At 45.3% G+C, this 20,660-nt stretch overlaps 1 long non-coding RNA gene across 1 annotated transcript; it reads right to left on the minus strand.

The window, feature by feature from the left end:
- Positions 1-1,276: 1,276 nt before the first annotated feature.
- LOC132209841 (uncharacterized) lies at positions 1,277-15,148 on the minus strand. The gene is made up of 4 exons (XR_009445983.1): positions 14,953-15,148; positions 11,908-12,060; positions 9,272-9,369; positions 1,277-2,450 (listed from the first exon to the last, which is right to left on the minus strand). It is a non-coding gene; the product is annotated as an uncharacterized LOC132209841 (long non-coding RNA).
- Between the last annotated feature and the right edge of the window lie 5,512 nt (positions 15,149-20,660).

The raw sequence follows: 20,660 nt of genomic DNA on the forward strand, positions 1-20,660 counted from the left end.
GGGAGTTTGGGAGGTTCAAGTCCATAGCTCCCTGAAATAGCAACACAAGTAGATAAGATGGTGAAGAATTTCGCTTTCATGGTACACAGCATCAGGATATGGTCAACTTGGATGCCTGGTTCATAAGTGGCATGTCAGAGCATGCACTGTTTGTACGAGAATAACTATGGTTTCAACCATGAAATGGCCACAACTTGATCAAAAGAGAAAGTGACCATCAAGCAGTTTGAACAGTCAGCTGTCAAATAAATTAAGAGAGAGTTAAACGTATTTGCAGGAGTTTTTGAAAATTTTTTTAAAAAATCATTCATGGGATGATCACATCACTGTATAAGAATGGCAGTTTCCTTCCCTAAAGGCCATCAGTGAACAGATGGGTTTTTCCAAGAAAGACAATGGATTGACAGTCATCATCAAATTCTTATTTCCAGATGGATTCACACCTAGGTCCCCGGACCAGTATCTCAGCCTCTAGGGAAGTGATGGACAGAATAAATAGAAAATATGTACTAGGAATCACACAATGTCTTGGTTTATGTTTCCATAATGAGATCCATCGCTGCTATGGACACCAGGTAAAGAGCTGAGGAGACTGCAATGCCCCCAGGCAGAGTCACAGCAGTCACCAGGTTTCACAGCCGACTGGGAAAATGCAATCAGGGATTATAGGACATGACACATCCCAATCCTATGTTTGGATTTAAAACTTTCCTTTGATTTTTATCTACAAAATGAAAGATTACCTTGTTTCCAATAAACAAACGTCTGTGGAGAGCAACAGAATCCGTCACTGTAAAGGTGCGCAGACCTATCTAACAAATAAAGGGCCATCGAGATCATCACAGAATTCCTGCAGTGTGGAAGATGGCCATTCAGTCAATACCAACCCTCCAAAGAGCATCCCAACCAGTCTCACACCCTACCCTATCCCTGCATTTTGCACACAAGATACTGTGGGCAATTTAGCATAGTCAATCTACATAATTTGCACATTTTTGGAGTGTGGGAGGAAACCAGAGCATCTGGAGGAAACTCACGCAGACAGTGTCTGGGTAAAACACTCTTCGTCAGGTCAGTGCGGACTTGATGGGCTAAGTGGTCTGCTCCCACAGTGGAGGGATTCTCTGATCTCCAGAAACAAGCCCAAAACACATGGTTTTTGAATCTACTATAACAATGTGTGGAGCTGGGTGAACACAGCAGGCCAAGCAGCATCTCAGGAGCACAAAAGTTGACCTTTCAGGCCTTGTCCCTTCTCTAGGCGCGAAAAGTCAGCTTTTGTGCTCCTGAGATGCTGCTTGGCCTGCTGTGTTCATCCAGCTCCACACTTTTTGTTATCTTGGATTCTCCAGCATCTGCAGTTCCCATTATCACTGATACTATTTTTGATTCTACTGTTAGCTATATTCAAACCAATCAACTTATTCAGAAATTTGCTGGTAGTTAACCAGTCCTGATGAACCGGGAAATCCCTTTTCACATATCGTGCAGGTGGATAGTCTTTAGTCAGTGTGAATGTGTCGATGTGTTGTGACAACGTGACTATTTCCAAGCTCTACCTTACACAACTGTTAGTGTGACATTTTATTCACAATACCAGCACCTTTAATTGAGCAGGGATCAGTAATATCTGTACAAACAGCCCAAAACCATGGTTCATTTGCTAGTGAGAGTGACAGCAAAGTCCGTCAACTGTGGTTGTCTGTGAACTCGCTGGTGTGTTAACAGTTTGGATGACAATGAATCCCTTCCCACACTCAGAGCTCATGAAAGGTCTCTCCCCAGAGTGAACTCGCTGGTGCATCAGTGGGGAATTCCAGTCAGCAAAGCCTTTCCCTCACGCAGAACAGGTCAATGGTCTCTCTCCAGTGTGACTCTGGTGGTCAGTTTCTAGCTCGGATCGATGAAGAAATTCCTTCTTGCAATCTGCACATTTCCACACTCTCTCTCAGTGTCACTGCACTGGTGTTCGGACATTTCAGATGAATCTTCACAGACTCTTCAACATACACACCATGTGCTTTTCTCCCCAATATGAGTGCTGCTTTTTCCTTCAATGTTCAAAATCCTGAGAAAATTGGGTTTGTGATAAACAAAGTGACTGTCAGACCTGGATGTGGAACAGTTTGAATTCTCCGACGGCAGACTATACTTTCAAACAGAAAGTAAGTGTAGCGAGTAAGAAACCAGAAGGGGACACACATTGTGAAACTGAGAAATTCTCTGGACATGTGTGGAGCAACACTTGGGGAATATGCTAGATCACCATTAGAACACATTCATTCACAAATATCCTCCAGGTAAGGGATCCAGTCAGTGTTTGCATCAAACTACCAAAAGAGAGAGGTGGGAGAGCCAGGGAGGAAGGACAGTCATGGTATAGATCTGTAACTCAACCTTTCGATCCCTCTGAAAGACTAAGAATAGTGCAGAAGTAAAATTGTGGAAATCTGAAATGAAAACAAAAAAAAATGCTTCGTCAGAGTTGTACAGCACAAAACAATCCCTTTGGTCCCAGTTGTCCACGCTGACCAGATATCCCAAATTAATCTAATCCCATTTGCAAGCATTTGACCTATATTCTGCTACACCTTTCCTATTCACATACCCATCCAGATACCTTTTAAATGTTGTAACTGTACCAGCTTCCACCAGTCCCTCTGGCAGCTCATTCTACACAAGCACCACCCACTTTCCCTTTAAAAAAAAACAAATTTGCTGGAAAAGCTCAGCAGGTCTGGTAGCATCTGTGGAGGAGGGAAAAAAAAAGTTCACATTTTGGGACTGGTGACCCTTCCTCGGAACCCGAAACTCTTCTCTCCTCCAGAGATGCTGCCAAACCTGCTGAGCTTTTCCAGCAACTTTGTTTTTTTTTCAGATTTACAACATCTGCAGTTCTTTTGGTTCTCGGCTTACCCTCTCAGCTTAAGCCAGTGTTATTAGTTCTAGTCTCCCCTAACCTGGGAAAACAATCTTGGCCATTCACCCTCCGCCCACCATAATTTTAACAACGTCTATAAGGTCACCAGTCAGCCTTCAAAACTTCAGGGAAAATAGACCCAGCATATTCAACTTCTCCCTACAGCTCAAAACTTCCACCTCTTGCAACATTCTTGTAAATCTTTTCTGCACCCTGCTAAGTTTAACAGCATCATTCCTATAGCAGGGAGACCAGAACTGAACACAGTATTCCAAAAGCAGCATCATCAATGCCTTGTTCAGCCTATAACATTGACCTCCCAACTCCTACGCTCAATGCACTGACCAATAAATGCAAGCAGAGCAAATATCATCTTCACTACCTTCTGTACCTGCAATCCACCTTCAAGGAACTGTGCACATGCACCCCAAGGAGTTTCTGTTACATAACAATCCCCAGGGCCTCATCATTAACTGTTTAAGTCCTGCGCTGATCGTCATTACCATAATGCAATCGCTCACATTTATCTGAACTAAACTTATTTCTATCACTCCTTAGCCCATCAACCCATCTGATTACGTTCCCATTGCACTTGGAGGTAAACTCCTTTGCTGTCTTCTACAACAATTTTAGTGTCATCTGCAAACTTACTAACCATTCCTCCAATATTCATTCCACATGATTTGCATCAATGATAAAAAAAGCAGTGGACCCAGCACCGATCCTTGCAGCACACTGCTGTTCATAGTCCTCTAGAATGAATCTGCTCCCCCCGACCCCACCATGATCCTGTTTCCTACCTTCAAGCCAATTTTGTTTCAAATAGCTAACTCTCCCTGGATCCCATTTGATCTAATCTTGCTAACCAGTCCATCATGTGGAGCTTTGGTGAATGCCTTGCTGAAGTCCATATAGACAGTGTCCACTGCTTTGTCTTCTTCAATCTTCTTTGTCACTTCTTCAAAAAAACTCAATCAATTAAGTGAGACAAGATTTCCTACTCACAAAGCCATGTTGACTATCCCTAATCAGTCTTTTCTTCTCTAAACACATGCAAATCCAGTCCCTCAGAATCCCCTCCAGCAATTTACCCACCACTGACATCAGGCTCAACGGTCGATGGTCCTCTGGCTTTTCCTTAAAGAATGGCACCACATTAGCCACCCGGCCTTCTGGCACTTCACTAGTGTCAGTGATACAAATACCGCAGCAAGGGGCCAGCAATTATTTCCCCAGCTTCTCCCAGAGTTTGTGGGTAACACCTGATCAGGAGCCAGGAACCTAACCACCTTTGTGCATTTTAAGACGTCCAGCACCTAGACCTCTGTAATATGGCCACTTTTCGCAACTCATTATTTATGTTTCCAAGTTCTCTCACTTTCATATCCTTCTCTGCAGTAAATATTAATGCAAAATACTTACTTACTATCTCAGCCTGCAGTTGGACACAGGCAGCCTTGTTGATCTTTAAAGGGGCCATATTTTCTCCCTAGTTGTTTTTTTTGTCCCAAATGAAGTTTCAGAATCTCTTGGGATTTCCCTTAACTCAATTTGCCAAAGATAGCTCATGTCTCCTTTTTGCCGTCCTGATTTCTCTTGAGTATACTCCTACTGCCCCTATACTTCGAGGGATTGACCCAATTCCTGTTGTCAATACCTGACATGTGCTGCCTTCTTTTTCTTGACCAGAGCCTCAACTTCTCCAGTCATCCAGTATCCCCTACATTTACCAGCCTTGCCCTTCACATGAACAGAAACATTGTGCCTGGGCTCTCCTTATTTTAGTTTTGAGGGCCTCCCACTTTCCAAGCATTCCTTGACCTGCATATTACCTCTCCCGATCATCTTTTGGAAGTTCCTGCCCAATAATGTCAAAGTTAGCCTTACTTCAATTTAATACATACTTAGAATTTTGAAATGTATCAGTTTTATATTTAAACTGATCACATCTGCCTGCATCTGGCATATACTCCTCTAAACCTCTCCTATCTATGTCTTTATTCAAATGTCTTTTAAACAACGTGACTGTACCTGTATCTACCACCTCCTGAAAGTTCGTTCCACACATGGGCAACTCCATAAGAATAAAAATATCCGTCATGTCTTTTTCAATATGTCTTTCTCCTCTCACCTTACACACATGTCCCCTTGTCTTGAAATCACCCAACCTTGGGAATAAACCCTTGCTATTCGCATAATCTGTGCCCTCATGATTTTATGAACCTCTAAGGTCACTCCTTAACCCGTTATGCTGCAGTGAGAAACGTCCTAGCTTTGGCTGTCTATGTGAGAATCAAGCCCTCCAATCCTGGCAACATCCCAGCAAGTCTATTCTGAACTGTCTCCAGTTTAATAATAACGTCCTTCCTGTAACATGGCAACCAGAGCTGCACACAATACCTCAAATGAAGCCTAAACAATGTTGTATACAACCTCAACACAACATCCCAACTCTGAGACTCAGAGGTCTGAGCAATGAAGGCAAGTGTGCTAAACAACATATTAACCAGCCTGACTACTTGTCTACATAAACTTCAAAGAATTATGTACCTGAATCTCAGCATTTCTCTGTTTCACAACTCTACCCTGGGTGCAACCATCAATTGTGCAAGTCCTACCCTGTTCATTTTACCGAAATACAATGTCTCACATTTATTCAAATTGAACTTCATCCTCCACTCAACTCATTGACATAATTCATCAAGATCTCGCTGTCATCTTAGATAACCTTCACTAACCACTAATTCTAGTATCATCTGCAAACTTACTAATCTTGTCCCTTAAATTCTCATCCAAATATTTAATCTAAATGAGAAACAAAAGTGGCCCCTGCACTGATTGCTGTGGAACACACTGGTCACAGAACTCCACTCTGAAAAATCCCACAACACCACATTCTCTCTGACAACTAAGCCAATTCCGCTTCCAATTAGCGAGCTCTTCCTGAATCACGTGTGATCTAACTTTACTCATCAGTCTACCATGTGGAACCCTGTCAAAGGCTTCACTCTCACTCTGGGAGGTGCTGCAAATCTGACCCAATTCCCCCGCCATTTGTCCATCATTCCTTGAAAAGTTAAATCCCAACTTTTTCTGAGAATAACTGCTAAATCTGCATCCAGCTGCCATTCAGGCTGTTCGAGATCCTGGGAACTTGCTGAGCCAAACAAACAATCTTCACATTTTCCCCCTGCATTATTTGCCAATTAGCTGAATGTTGTATTCTACGGTTACCAAACATTGCTACTACAATGGAAAATTATCTCAGCTTCTGTTAGCTCTCTCCAAACCAGAGACCCACCATAATTTTAATTGACTTATGGGATGTGGTCTATGCTGCACAGACAAATATTGATTGCCCATTTTTATTGGATATGGAGAAAGTGGTACTTTCTCTGACTGCTGCACTCCATGTGCTGTAAGTACACCACTGTGCTGTTTGGATGATAATCCACCCTGGAGCCTCACTACCCTCCCTACTGCAGGAATCATACCTCAGACCTCACTACCCACCCAATCATGCCCTCAAGCCTCACTTACCTGCATTACTGCAGGCATCACCCTCGAGCCTCAACACGCTTCACATCCCTGGAATCCCTCTCCAGCCTCACGACCTGCCTATCGCTAGAATCCCCCAGTAGCCTCATAACTCACACCATCTATTCAGATTCCTCCAGTCTCACAAACCACCTTATCTCTAATCTCCTCCAGCCCACAAACTGATCCCACGATGAAGCATTCCACTCTCGCACATCCCAGATGTCCAAGTTCTTCAAGGGCCGCAACGTTCCCCCGACAGTGGTCGAGAACGCCCTTGACTGCGTCTCCCGCATTTCCCGCAACACATCCCTCACACCCCGCCCCCGCCACAACCGCCCCAAGAGGATCCCCCTCGTTCTCACACACCACCCCACCAACCTCTGGATACAACGCATCATCCTCCGACACTTCCGCTATCTACAATCCGACCCCACCGCCCAAGACATCAGCACCACCCCTGTCTGCTTTCCAGAGAGACCACTCTCTCCGTGACTCCCTTGTTCGCTCCACACTGCCCTCCAAACCCACCACACCCAGCACCTTCCCCTGCAACCACAGGAAATGCTACACTTGCCCCCACACCTCCTCCCTCAACCCTATCCCAGGCCCCAAGATGACTTTCCACATTAAGCAGAGGTTCACCTGCACATCTGCCAATGTGGTATACTGCATCCACTGTACCCGGTGTGGCTTCCTCTACATTGGGGAAACCAAGCAGAGGCTTGGGGACCGCTTTACAGAACACCTCCGCTCGTTTCGCAATAAACAACTGCACCTCCCAGTCGCAAACCATTTCCACTCCCCCTCCCATTCCTTAGATGACATGTCCATCATGGGCCTCCTGCAGTGCCACAATGATGCCACCCGAAGGTTGCAGGAACAGCAACTCATATTCCGCTTGGGAACCCTGCAGCCCAATGGTATCAATGTGGATTTCACCAGCTTCAAAATCTCCCCTTCCCCCACCGCATCCCAAAACCAGCCCAGTTCGTCCCCTCCCCCCACTGCGTCACACAACCAGCCCAGCTCTTCCCCTCCACCCACTGCATCCCATAACCAGTCCAACCTGTCTCTGCCTCCCTAAACTGTTCTTCCTCTCACCCGTCCCTTCCTCCCCCCCCAAGCCGCACCTCCATCTCCTACCTACCAACCTCATCCCACCTCCTTGACCTGTCCGTCTTCCCTGGACTGACCTATCCCCTCCCTAACTCCCCACCTATACTTTCCTCTCCATCTTCGGTCCGCCTCCCCCTCTCTCCCTATTTATTCCAAAACCCTCACCCCATCCCCCTCTCTGAAGAAGGGTCTAGGCCCGAAACGTCAGCTTTTGTGATCCTGAGATGCTGCTGGGCCTGCCGTGTTCATCCAGCCTCACATTTCATTATCTTGGATTCTCCAGCATCTGCAGTTCCCATTATCACAAACTTCTTTAGCTCTATAATTGTCTTCAGCCTCACAAACCTCCCTTTGTCTGAGGTCTCCTCCAGCCTCACAATCTTCCCCATTTCTGTAATCTCTTCCAAGCTCACTTTTCCCTATTTTTGTAGTCTTCTCCAGTCTCAGAACCCTTCCTGCCTCTAATATCGTCCGGCCTCACAAATGGATGATACAAGAACGATATTTCTTTCCTCTAATACAATCCTTATTTTTATACACCCACTTGATGGCGGTGCTTTCACTTTCCTGGGCTTCAGGCCCCAGAATTGAGGTAAACCGCATTACGTCTATACCTCCCTTTTCTCCCGAAAATACTGACCAATCATGAGTCATTTATTCTAATAGCTCATATTCTGAAATGACTTGAAATATTGCTGGGTATCTTCCTATGTGAACTGCCTCGGAGGTCTACAGTACAGAAAAAGGCTTTGTGGCCCATCCAGCCAGTGCCGGTTAAAAACCACCTAACCGTTCTAATCTAATTTTCCAGAACTTGGCCCATAGACTGGCCTGTGTTGGCATCACAAGTGTGCATCTAAATATGCCTTAAACGCTATGAGGATCTCTGTGCCTACCACCCTCACAGACAGTGAGGTTCAGTGCCATTGTCACAGCATGATGACATCACAGACAGGAACAGAGACGAGCTGAGTCTGTGCAAACCAAAGATCCCCCACACACTGAAGGACGGGAGGGTCCCTGATAGGGGGCAGAGGAGATTTAACAGAATGGTTTGTAGGGAGAGGGTTTTTAGTTGCATGGTTAGGGCTGTTATTATAATTTCATGTGACTTAGACATTGCTGGTACATATTGAGAATAACCATCTACAATAGATGGACTCTCCTTCTCAACCTCTCCCCTCGCCTGGGGTGCAGTAATCTTCAGGTTAAACCAGCCCTATAGTCAGGTAGGACAATGGTGACTTTACCTTAGGCATAGTGATGCCACTGTGCCTCGGTGGTGCAGAGGGGAATGTTGCATGTGGTGGATGGGACACCACTCTGACACTGCTTCACCTGGAGGATGTTACCTTTCTTTAATATTGTTGGGGCTGTACTCATGCAGGGAAGTGGAAAATGTGCCAACACAATCCGGATGATCCACACACAGGAAACAAACAAACAGTCATTGGGGAATCAGGTGCTTGGAGAAAAAAAGATTGATCTCCTTTTAACAAAGGATTTTGAGGGGACCTTAATAGGCGGTGTTTCCAAAAGATAAACATTAGGACGGCAAAACGCACACTCAACTGGCCATAAGAAAGGACTACAGGACATATGTTGAAAGTCGTAGGAAAGATCTATTGAGAGAATGGAGTAATAAGAGAGAAATTTTACACGGCAAATGGGAACGAGCTGGAACACAATACTCACACACAATGCGAATATCCAGGTGCTGATGAATTAAGTAATTCTGTCAGTTTCGTGTTACAATTATTGAGCTTCCCAACTGAAAGTCCACTTGTAATATTCTGTAACACAAATTCATAAAATACATCACTGACAGTCAGGTTAGAAATTCACAACATCCCCTCCTCCTGGCCAAGGATAACTGTGCATTGTTCCTGCTGCACATTATTCCTTGTGGGGGTCCACAGTTGATTCAGGGGAATAGCACAGTGCTATTCCGACCAGATTATTTGACCTGGGAGTACTCAGCATTGACTCTGACGCCTGGAAGTCTCATGGCTCCTGCTGATTACGATGTACCATCCTCCCTCTGTTGATAAATCGGCAGCAGTATTATCGCTAGATTATTGATCCAGAGACCGAGATAACATTCTGGGGACCTGGGATCGAATCCTGCCATGGCAGATGGTGAAAATTGAATTAAATAATGATCTGAAATTAAGAGTCTACTGATGACCATGAAACTATTGCCAATTATCAGGAAAGACCCATCTGGTTCGCTTTTGTCCTTTCAGGAAATTTGCCATCCTTACCTGGTCTGGATGACATGTGACTCCAAAACATAGCGATGTGGTTGACTCTTTATTGCCTTCCAGGTAATAAATGCTGGTGCAGCCAGCAATTTCCACATCCCAAGAGTGAATTTTAATAAACAAAAAACTCCTCCATGTTGAACAGCTCTTGGAGAAAGCACTGAGAGTGTGAACAGCACTAAATGTACTCAATGTCCACCTTCAGGAGTAATTTGCAGGAGGATTACCAATCAGGCTAGTCGGGTCCTAAAGGACAAAGCTGCCTGGCTGGGACTGCAGCAGGTGGTGACGCACCAAACGGGGAAAACATAGCTGATCTCATCATCACCAATTTCCCAGCTGCAGAGGCATCTGTCCGTGACAGAACTGATAACAGCGACCACCGCACACTCCTGTGGAAACAAAGCCTCATCTTAAACTTGATAATACCCCCCCATTGCGTTGGGTGGCACGAACTTTGGCTGAAAGGAACAGACTTGGAACAGACACAGGAACTCCAAACCTGATATCTATGAGGCTTTGAGAGAGACTACAACAGTAGCAGACCTTCTCCAGCTAAATCTGTAACCTCATGGCCCAGCATACCCTACAGTCAGCCATTCCCAATGACCCAGGAGACAAACACTGGTTGAATGGAATAGTATCGGAGTACATGCCAAGAACAGCACAAGTCAGACTTAAAAATAAGGTGCCAACCTGGTAAAACTACCAAACAGGACTACCTGCATGGCAAATACCATAAGCAGCAAGAGTTAGAGCTAAGCCACCCCATAACCAATAGATGAGATGTAAGCTCTGCAGTTCTGTCACACCCAGTCGTGAATGGTGACGAACAATTAAACAACTCACTGGAGGAAGCATGCCAAAAATCCCCATCCTTACTGACAGAGGAGCCCAACCTATCCATGCAAAAGGTAAGAGTGCAGCAATCTTAAGCCAGAAGTGTCAACTGGATGATCCATCTCAGCCTTCTCCAGAGGTCCCCAACATCAGAGATGTGAGTTTTCATCCAATTTGATTCATTTCAAATAATATCAATAAACGGAAGAATTGTGCAAAGGTTATGGGTCCTGACAACACTGGCAATAGTACCGATGACTAGTGCTCTAGAGCTTGCTAGCCACCAAGCCAAACTGTTTCAGTCCTGCTACAGCGCTGGCATCTACTGCCAATTTGGAAAACCGCCCAGGTCTGTTCAGCACAAAAACACAGCAAATCCAACCCGACCAATTTCCCCTCAAGCAGTCTACTCTCTATCGTCAGTAAAGTGATGGAAGGTGTTGTCAACAGCAGTATTCAGCAGCACTTACTCAGCAGTAACCTGCTCAGTGATACCCAGTTTGGGCCACGGCGGGCACTCGGTTCCTGATTTTATTACAGACTTGATCCACAAATTCACAAGCAGCTGAATCCCCGACGTGAGGTGAGGGTAAACAGCAGAGCCCTGCACAAAAACCACTTATTTCCACTTCAGTGACAATGACCCAACAACAACACCTCAGTTTCAGCTCATTTGCTGAACCTCTCATCTATTCCTGTGTTACCTCTTGACTGAACTATCCAAACACACTGCCAGTCAGCCTCCCACATTCAACGGCCCGGAAACCTCAAGAATACCTAAAATTCTGCTGCACACAAGTTCATTTGTACCAAGACCTGTTCACCATCACTGCTGTGCTCCCTGACCCACAAAGGCTCCTATTTATAAGCAACAATTTAAAATTCTCATCTTTGATTTAATTCCTGGCTGTGATGAGCCCTATCTCCCTGCACCACACAACGTTCAAGACTTCGACAATTCATTTAGTTTCAGCTCCAACAATGCGCTTTGTCATTGCTTCACGACTGGAGGCTGTTTCCACAGTTGCCAGGCAACGTGGTCTGGAATTCCCATGATAAACCTCTTAAGTTTGCTTTCCTTCTTTAAGGAGTCAGGAAAACCTGCAAATTTGGTAACTTTTTGGTCACCTGATCTAATGTGGCCTTATGTCAAAAGTTTCTGGATAATATTTTTGTGAAATTCTAAAACAGGATAAAAATACAAATTGTTTGTTGATTTGGACACACCATCAGCTCTTCAGTATCGCTTGATGACCGATCTGTAACTTCTCAAATGACCGCATTGTGGGAGCACCTTCATCATACGAACTGCAGCAGCACACGAAAGTTAAATATCACCTTCTCCACAGGGAACAGGGCTTTGGCAACGATCGCTGGTATCTGTGGAAGGAGAAACAGTAAATGTTGCAGAAGTGCAAAATGAATGACAGAATAAAAATGCTGTCGAATTTGGTGGTCTGAAATGGAAGAAAAATGCACTCTCTTTCTGGGAAATATTTCCTGGCTGTGAAAGATACCGTTCAAAAATTAATCTGGTAAGAGAGCAGCACATGGTGAGCGGGTGGGGAGCAGTGGAAAATTTATTTACAAAAAAGGTATAAGGAATTAACAATAAAATACTGCAGAGATCAAATATACCCATCATTAGAGACCAACACCGACAAAAGTGATCAGGAAGCACAGAAGCGACTAAGAGCAGTGCGAGCTGCTACTATCCCACACTCTGGGAAAGAAATCCAGAAGAAACAAACACTTGGATAAGAGAAAATGGGAACTGCAGATGCTGGAGAATCTGAGATAACAAAGTGTGGAGCTGGATGAACGCAGCAGGCCAAGCAGCATCTTAGGAGCAGGAAAGCTGACGTTTCGGGCCTGGACCCTTTATCAGAAATGGGGGAGGGGAAAAGGATTCTGAACTAAATAGCGAGAGAGGGGGAGACAGATCGAAGATGGAGAGAGAAGATAGGTGGAGAGGAGACAGACAAGTCAAAGAGGCAGGCCAGGGAGGACTGATAGGTCAAGGCGGTGAGATGAGATTAGTAGGCAGGAAACAGGGATGCAGCTTGAGGTGGGAGGAGGATATACAAGAGAGGAAGAACAGGTTAGGGAGGTGGGGACAAGCTGGGCTAGTTTTGGGACGCGGTTGGAGGAGCGGAGATTTTGAAGCTTGTGAAATCCACATTGGCACCAATGGGCTGCAGGGTTCCCAGGCAGAATATGAGTTGCCGTTCCTGCAACCTTCGGGTGGCATCGCTGTGGCCCTGCAGGAGGCCCAGGATGGACACGTCGTCTGAGGAATAGGATGGGGTGTTGAAATGGTTCGCGACTGGGAGGTGCAGTTGTTTATTGCGAACCGAGCGGAGGTGTTCTGCAAAGCGGTCCCCAAGCCTCCGCTTGGTTTCCCCGATGTAGAGGAGGCCACAACAGGTACAGCGGATGCAGTATACCACATTAGCAGATGTGTAGTTGAACATCTGCTTGATGTGAAAAGTCTTCTTCGGGCCTGGTTTGGGGGTGAGGGAGGTGGTGTGGGTGCGGGTGCAGCACTTCCTACAGTTGCGGTTGAAAGTGCCAGGTGTGGTGGGGCTGGAGGGGAGTGTGGAGTGGACAAGGGAGTCATGTACAGAGCGGTCCTTCTGGAATGTCGACAAGGGTGGGGAGGGGAAAGTGTCTTTGATGGTGGGGTCGGATTGCTGATGGCGGAAGTGTCAGAGGATGATGCGTTCGATCCGGAGATTGGAGGAGTGATGTGTGAGGATGAGGAGGATTCTTTTTCGGTTGTTATTACAGGGACGGGCTGTGAGGGAGGAGTTGTTGAAAAATGCAGGAGACACAGTGAAGGGTGTTCTCGATTACTGCGGGGGGGGGGGGAGGGGAAGTGGGGGCTGGGGTTGCGGTCCTTAAAAAACAAGGACATCTGAGATGTACAGGAGTGGAACCCTGGGAGCAGATGCGGAGGTGAAGGAATTGGGAATAGGAGATGTCATTTTTGCAGGACGGTGGGTGGGAGGAGTTGTATACTCGCTAGCTGTGGGAGTCAGTGGGCTTGAAATGGATATCGGCTTCTATATGGTTGCCCAAGATGGAAACAGAGGTCCAGGAATGAGAGAGAGGTGTTAGAGATGGTCCAGGTGAACTTAAGTTTGGGGTGATAGGTACTGGTGAAGTGGACGAACTGCTCGAGCTCCCCATGGGAGCACAAGGCAGCGCCGATACAGTCATCCGTGTACTGGAGGAAGAGGCGGGGCTCAGGGCCAGTGTAGGTACGGAAGAGGAATTGTTCCAACAAAGAAGCAGGCATAGCTTGGGCTCATGCAGGTACCCATGGCCACCCTCTTTGTCTGTAGGGTGTGGGAGGAGTTGATAGAGAAGTTGTTGAGGGTGAAAATGAGTTTGGCAAAGCACCTAAGGTGGGGGAGGTGGGGGTGGTCAGTGGAGGGGTACTGATCAGACCGGCAGGACGGGAAATAGCGTAGGGCTTTTAGGCCATCTGTATGGGGAATGCAGGTGCTCATGTGGTAAACTACATACGCTCTACCCTTTCTGGCCTCCTCTACATCAGGGAAACCAAGCGGAGGCTTGGGGACCACATTACAGAACTTCTACGCTCAGGTCGCACGAAACAACTGCTCATCCCCACTTCCCTAACCTGTTCTTCCTCTCACCTATCCCCTCCTCTCAACTCAAGCTGCACCCCCATTTCCTACCTGCTAACCTCATCCCAACCACTTGACCTGTTGGTCCTCCCTGGACTGACCTATCCCCTCCACACCTACACTCACTTTTACCTGCTCCATCCCCATCTCTTTAACTTGTCTGTCTCCTCTCCACCTGCCTCCCCCTCTCTCCCTATTTATTTCAGTATCCCCTTCCCCTCCCGCATTTCTGAAGGGTGTAGGCCCGAAAACGCCAGCTTTCCTGCCCCTCTGATGCTGCCTGTCCTGCTGTGGTCCTCCACCCCCACACCTTGTTCTCTCACTTTCAGCCAGATGCGGCTGCGCATGCGCCCAGCTTGAGCTTGGCCCTTCGAAAGTTTCAAAGCTACCGCGCATGCGCCTCGCGGATCTTGCCCCCAATAAAGATGGTGGCGGTCACACAGGCCTATCGCCATCTGAGGCATTGATTTGTTTTCTGCAAACGTGAGTCTGGGAGTTTCAAACGTGTGTGTTTTCCGACGTGCACTAAGTGTTTGTAAAACTTCCAAACCCATACGAATATCACTCCCCTCCCGCTTTCTGCTGTTTTGCTTTCTTTACCGTGTCCTGCTCTTACCTCAATTGCACAAATCTTGGTCTCAGCGAAGGAGCTAGGCCCGAAACGTCAGCTTTCCTGCTCCTCTGATGCTGCTTGACCTGCTGTGTTCATCCAGCTGCACACCATGTTATCTCAGAGTCTGTGGTATCTGCAGTTCTGGTTATCTCAGCGACTCTGGACCGCTCTCGTGGATGATCACGTGGTTTTCACCGATCCCGCCCCATCTTCATTCCGATTGGCTAGAAGGGCAGGGACTTTCGCCCGGCCCTGCACTGCATCTCTGTGCTCATATTGGTCGCGCACTGACATCAATCACCCAGACGCCATTGTCAGCTGGAGCATGCGCAGTGCTTTGTGTTGTCATTGTCAGAAGCAAATGATCGTCGTCACAATGTTGCATTTTGAGACAAATGAGACTGAGAACCGGATGAGAAAGATTGTTACATTAGCGATCCTGGGATTTTAATAAGTCGCTCTGAGGAAGGGGCACTGCACCCGAAACGTTAACTCTGTCTTTTTACCCTCACAGATGCTGCCAGACCTGCTGAGCTTTTCCAGCAACTTTGTTTTTGTTCCTGATTGACAACATCCCAGTTCTTTTGTTATTTTTTAATAAGTCGCGATTGAAAATGCTTCCTGCAGCTCAAAGCTAAAGATAGCTCTTGATACCGCTCTGCCAGCGAATAGGGAAATGGCGGTGAAATAAGGGTAATAAATACAGGTATAACAGTCCTCAGGTAAGATGAAAGAGAATAATTATGAATATGAAGAACACCACGTGGTGAAGTGAGGTGAGTGTTGTTCATATGAACTGTGATTGGGCAGAGAGGGATGTTAATCAAAAAAGAACAAGCATAAAAGAGATTCTTAAGAAAGGTCTGTGCAATAGAAAACAAGGAGAATCAGAAGGTAAAAGCCCAAGACGGAGGAAACAGTTTGAAGACCGAGGCTGCAAAAACTTCAATAAGTTGTTTCACTGCTAGTTATTGACACTAGCAGTATAACCCACATTCAACTGGAAATACCTGTCTGAGTTGTCACTATAGTTTACTTCATAACAGATAAACTTCTCCACACTTTGTCTCAATAAGGCTGACAGTTGGTTCATAAATCAGTTCTTCTGCCAAGTCCATTCCTGTTTGAAAAGGGATGTAGATCACATTTAAATCGACAATGCTAAATGTCAGTCCAGGCTGGCAGCCAAACTCCACTCCCTCACCACTGACTCCATCCCTGCCCCTGGTAACTGGCTGGTAACACACTGCTCACAGTCATGGTGCAATATTTCACCCCAAGATGAGCTTCCAACCACATTTCTCACCCCCACGCCCATTACCACAAAGACCACGTATAATTTCAACCTCAACAAGATCTCAGTTCATCTGTTGCTGAAACTCTCATGCATTCCTTTGTTACCTCTCGACTTAACTCCCCAAACACACTCCCGGCCGGCTTCTTAATTCTACTGCCCTGAAATCTTGAAATGACCCAAAAATCTACTGCCTGTGTGTTTACTCTCACCAATTTCAACATCTTCGGGTTTTGCCATCCGGTGCTCATTAACATACACATTTTCTGGGTGGCAAAGCACCAAGGTATTGAAATTCATATCCTTATTTTGAAATTTTGTCATCAAACCTCCTTCTTTTGATAGTGCCTCCAGCTGCAAAACCCGCTGAGATATATCTGAAGAAGGGTCACTGGACACAAAACAATAATGCTGTTCTCTCTCCACAAGCACTGCCAGATATGCTGAGTTTTTCATGAATTTCTGTTTGTGTTACTACTTTCAAGCATCTACTGTTCTTTTTATTTTTCCGTCAAGATATTTGTTCTCCCTGACTTCCAACCTCCTGTGGATTTCTGGCTTTAACTTTCCCACCTTTTTCATGGCCTCAGTTTCCAAGGCCATAAACTCTTGAATTTACTCCCTAAACATCCCTGGTTTTCAAAGTCCCTTTGTTTGTTCAGGATATTCCTTGAAACCTACTTCATTGGCCAGTTTTGGGTCACTTGTCCTAATAAGTGCCTGGTATCAAATACTGTTTTGTGACAACCTTGTGTAATATGTCAGATCATTGGATTGAATCAAAAATGTGAAAACATTTAAATTGTTCTTTTGGAAAACATCACTAATCCTTCACGATCATTTGGTAACTCCTTACCTAATATTGTTGCAAGTGCGACTTCATTACATGGACTGCAATCGTCGAGAAAGGTCAAACATCAAATTCTCCAGAGGTAACTGAGGATTGGCAATAGTTACTGATACCTGTGGAGAGTGATCCAAAGTTCATTTATCAGGAAATGTTGAATGAATGACATGGTGCAGAACTTGTTGGTTAATATAAGCTCAGAACAGAAAAGAAAAGGACTGCATTAAGAATAATTCCTGACTACAAAACATACTGTGGGAAGACAAAGCTTCTGAAACCATAGGGTTCAATGAAAGAAATGTGGTGGAAAGCTCATCTGGACGTCATCTGATAGAGTAACAGAAGCATTCAACAGACAGGTACTTCCACATTATTAGAGACAGAGGTAAGGCAGAAGTGAAACAGAGCAATATACTGAAATGGATTCAGATCCATACTAAAGGAGACACACCAGCCCTAAAGCTACAGCACATCTCACAGGTAACAGGCACAGCACTAAAACTCAACATTGTTGACGAATGGTCAAAAATACTCCACCACGTCACTGTTGACAATTTGAGATTCTCCTGTTGCACCTGCAGCTGGAAAGATATCAGAAATACTGGAGTTAGAGAAAATTCTGTCAGTTGAGGAAATCCCTAAGGAACAGGTGGTCTCACTGTGCTACTGTTGCTGCAGTAGGATCTTCAGAGGAGATAGATTCATTCATAAACCAGAAAGTTTCAGGACTGACGGAGTTGTGAAGCGATGGACCACCTGGAGTTGGAGGGAGATTTTATGAATGCATCTATCTCCTCTGATGATCCTCCCCTCCTTCACAATGTATGACAATGTCTGTTCTGAGTATACCTGGTCATCCTCGGCCAGGAGGAGGGATGTCGTGAATTCCTGAAATAAAAGAGAGGTGTTGGAGCACCCCATAAGCCTGGCAACATCTAGGGAGAGAGAAATAGTGCTAATGTTTAGAACCAGTTATTGTACTTTTATCTCTGCACTGATAGTGATTGATTTTTGAAGCTTCTTTCACTGAGGCTCATTTGAGGACCTACATATAAAATATTAAATCAAACAAAAGGAATAATTTGTGTGTCTGATTTCCAACCGAGACTGACAGTGTCCTTACGAAACTTCTTTTACAGAATATATTAAAACAAATCACAGACAGGAAACTTTAAACAAACATCAAATCAAAATTTGGCATGATCAATCGATTAATCAGAAACTGGACATTATTGGCCTTTTGAGTGTAAGTATTCGGGTCCCTGTCATTACCATTCACTGCAGGTAATTTAACCGTTATAACCTTCATGTTGATCTAAATCTGACATTTGTATCCCATGATCCATTTCTTTTCAGTTAATGTGAACCCCTTGTTTTGTCTACGTTGCCTCAACCAACAGTAAACATTATAGTTCCGTCAAATCTCCCTTCAGCTTCAGTTAATCCCTGACATCGTAAGCCTTTCCATTTTTAACCTTCCTGGCAAAGGAACACGTCTGCTCCCTCTCAGCGACCTACGTCCTTCCCAATGTGTGGGTGATCTCTGGTTTGCACAAACCCAGATGCCCTGTGTTCCCATGTGTGATGTCATCATGCAGCAACAGTAGCACAGTGACATCGCCTGTTCCTTCAGTATTCCCTCAATTGAGAGATTTTTCTCTAACTCCAGTATTTCTGATATCTTTCCAGCTGCAGGTGGAACAGGAGAATCTCAAATTGTCAACAGTGACGTGGCGGAGTATTTTTGACCATTCATCAACAAGATCTTGGACAAAATCGATAAGGAAGATCTGACGAAGAAGCTATGTGAAAGGGCTTCTATAGCCTGGCTGCAGTAATTGTTTGTAGATAGTTTGACAGAGTGGTCAAAATCACTACATTTAAGCTCTAGTCTCTATCGAGTCATGGGTATGAATCTTACCGGTAACCAAAATCACGAGTGATCTACCTCAGGCAGTCACATTGAAGGAGCTGGGCAACTTCAAGTTTGCAATGTTTACATTTCTTCTGGGTAACTGTGGCTGCTTGGGCCTCTGATACTGTCGGTGCTGCAAGTGGGAAAATGGGCAACAGACTCCGAAAACAGCAAGAGCTCTGGCTTCACAACGGCCCTTCAGAACTCCGCTAACACCCTGCTTCAGCGGATTTTGCATGGCTTGTTGATGCCAGTTTTTATGGCTCAACCGGTCAGCATTAGGTGTAAACTGAAAAGTCGGGTGTTTGAGACCATCCAGGCACACAACTTTAGTTATTTTGGATCAAGCAATTTGAGTGACCACCGACCTGCATTTAACCCATGAAAAAGCTACAACAAGATTGGATTCAAAACACATCCATCAATGATTCTCTCTTCCCCAGCTCCACACAGCGTGAGACTGGGGCAAGCAGAGGGTTTGACTTCGCTCTCCAATCTCCATTGCCAGATTTTATGGGCAGAGAGATCAAAAGATCGTACAAATGGTTTGAGTGCAGTCTCCTATAAACAGTCTCTGCAGGTGATCTAAAGTGTTAAACGGTGTGAGTAAAGTGTCAACAGCTGAATAACAGGTGAAGGGATGACCTGTGTTCTGATTAAATGAGGCAGAGAGATAATTACAAAAACAAACTAAAAATAAGGTTGTGGTTGGCACAAACCAATTTCTGATGAAGGGTCTAGGCCCAAAACATCAGCTTTCCTTCTCCTAAGATGCTGCTTGGCCTGCTGTGTTCATCCAGCTCCACACCTTGTTATGGCTGGAATTATGTGATAGGTATAAGAATCACTTGCTGATAGTCTAACCAAAGTAATAAATAATCCAAAATTGTACTAACTAATCAAGAGAGAGATGTCATAACAATTTATCAAGGTGATGGTGTTGAAATAGGACAATAAGGAAGATTTTATAGATGCAGAACAGTACAGGGGGATCACATGTAGACATGAACTTAAGATCATGATTGAGGCTGTCTTCATGGGCATGGAATTTGGCTATCAGTTTCTGCTCGGTGATTCTGCTTTGTCGTGTATCTCAAAGGTCACGTTGCATGTTTTCCCGAAGATTGGACGCTTAATGTACTTTACTGCTGAAGTGTTCCCCAACTGGGAGGGAACATTCTTGTCTGGCAATTGTTGCACAGAGTCCATTCATCCGTTGTCATAGCGTCTGCATGTTCTCACTAATATACTAAGCCCGGGGCATTCTTACCTGCACTGTGTGAGGTCGATAATGTTGGCCCAGTCACATAAGTATCTCCCTTTATGTGGTGGGTGGTGGCTGCATGTGTGATGCTAGTATCCATGTCAATGATCTGACATCTTTCAGAGGTGCCAGTGGCAGGGTTGTGTGGTGTTGTGGTCGAATTTGTCCTGAAGGTTGAGTAGCTGGCTGCGAACGACAGCCTGATTAAGGTTTGGAGGTTGTTTGAACAGAGAAGTGAAGGTGTATGGATGATCTTGGTGAGATGCTGGTCATCATCATTGACATGTTGAAGGCTGTGGAGAACATGGTGCAATGTCTCCGCTCTGGGGAATTCTTTATGATGAAGGGCGCTCTCTAGGTTGCATCCTGTGTCTGTCTTCTGAGGAGGCCA

This window comes from Stegostoma tigrinum, chromosome 7, assembly GCF_030684315.1.
Source record: "Stegostoma tigrinum isolate sSteTig4 chromosome 7, sSteTig4.hap1, whole genome shotgun sequence".
NCBI classification, from domain to species: domain Eukaryota; kingdom Metazoa; phylum Chordata; class Chondrichthyes; order Orectolobiformes; family Stegostomatidae; genus Stegostoma; species Stegostoma tigrinum.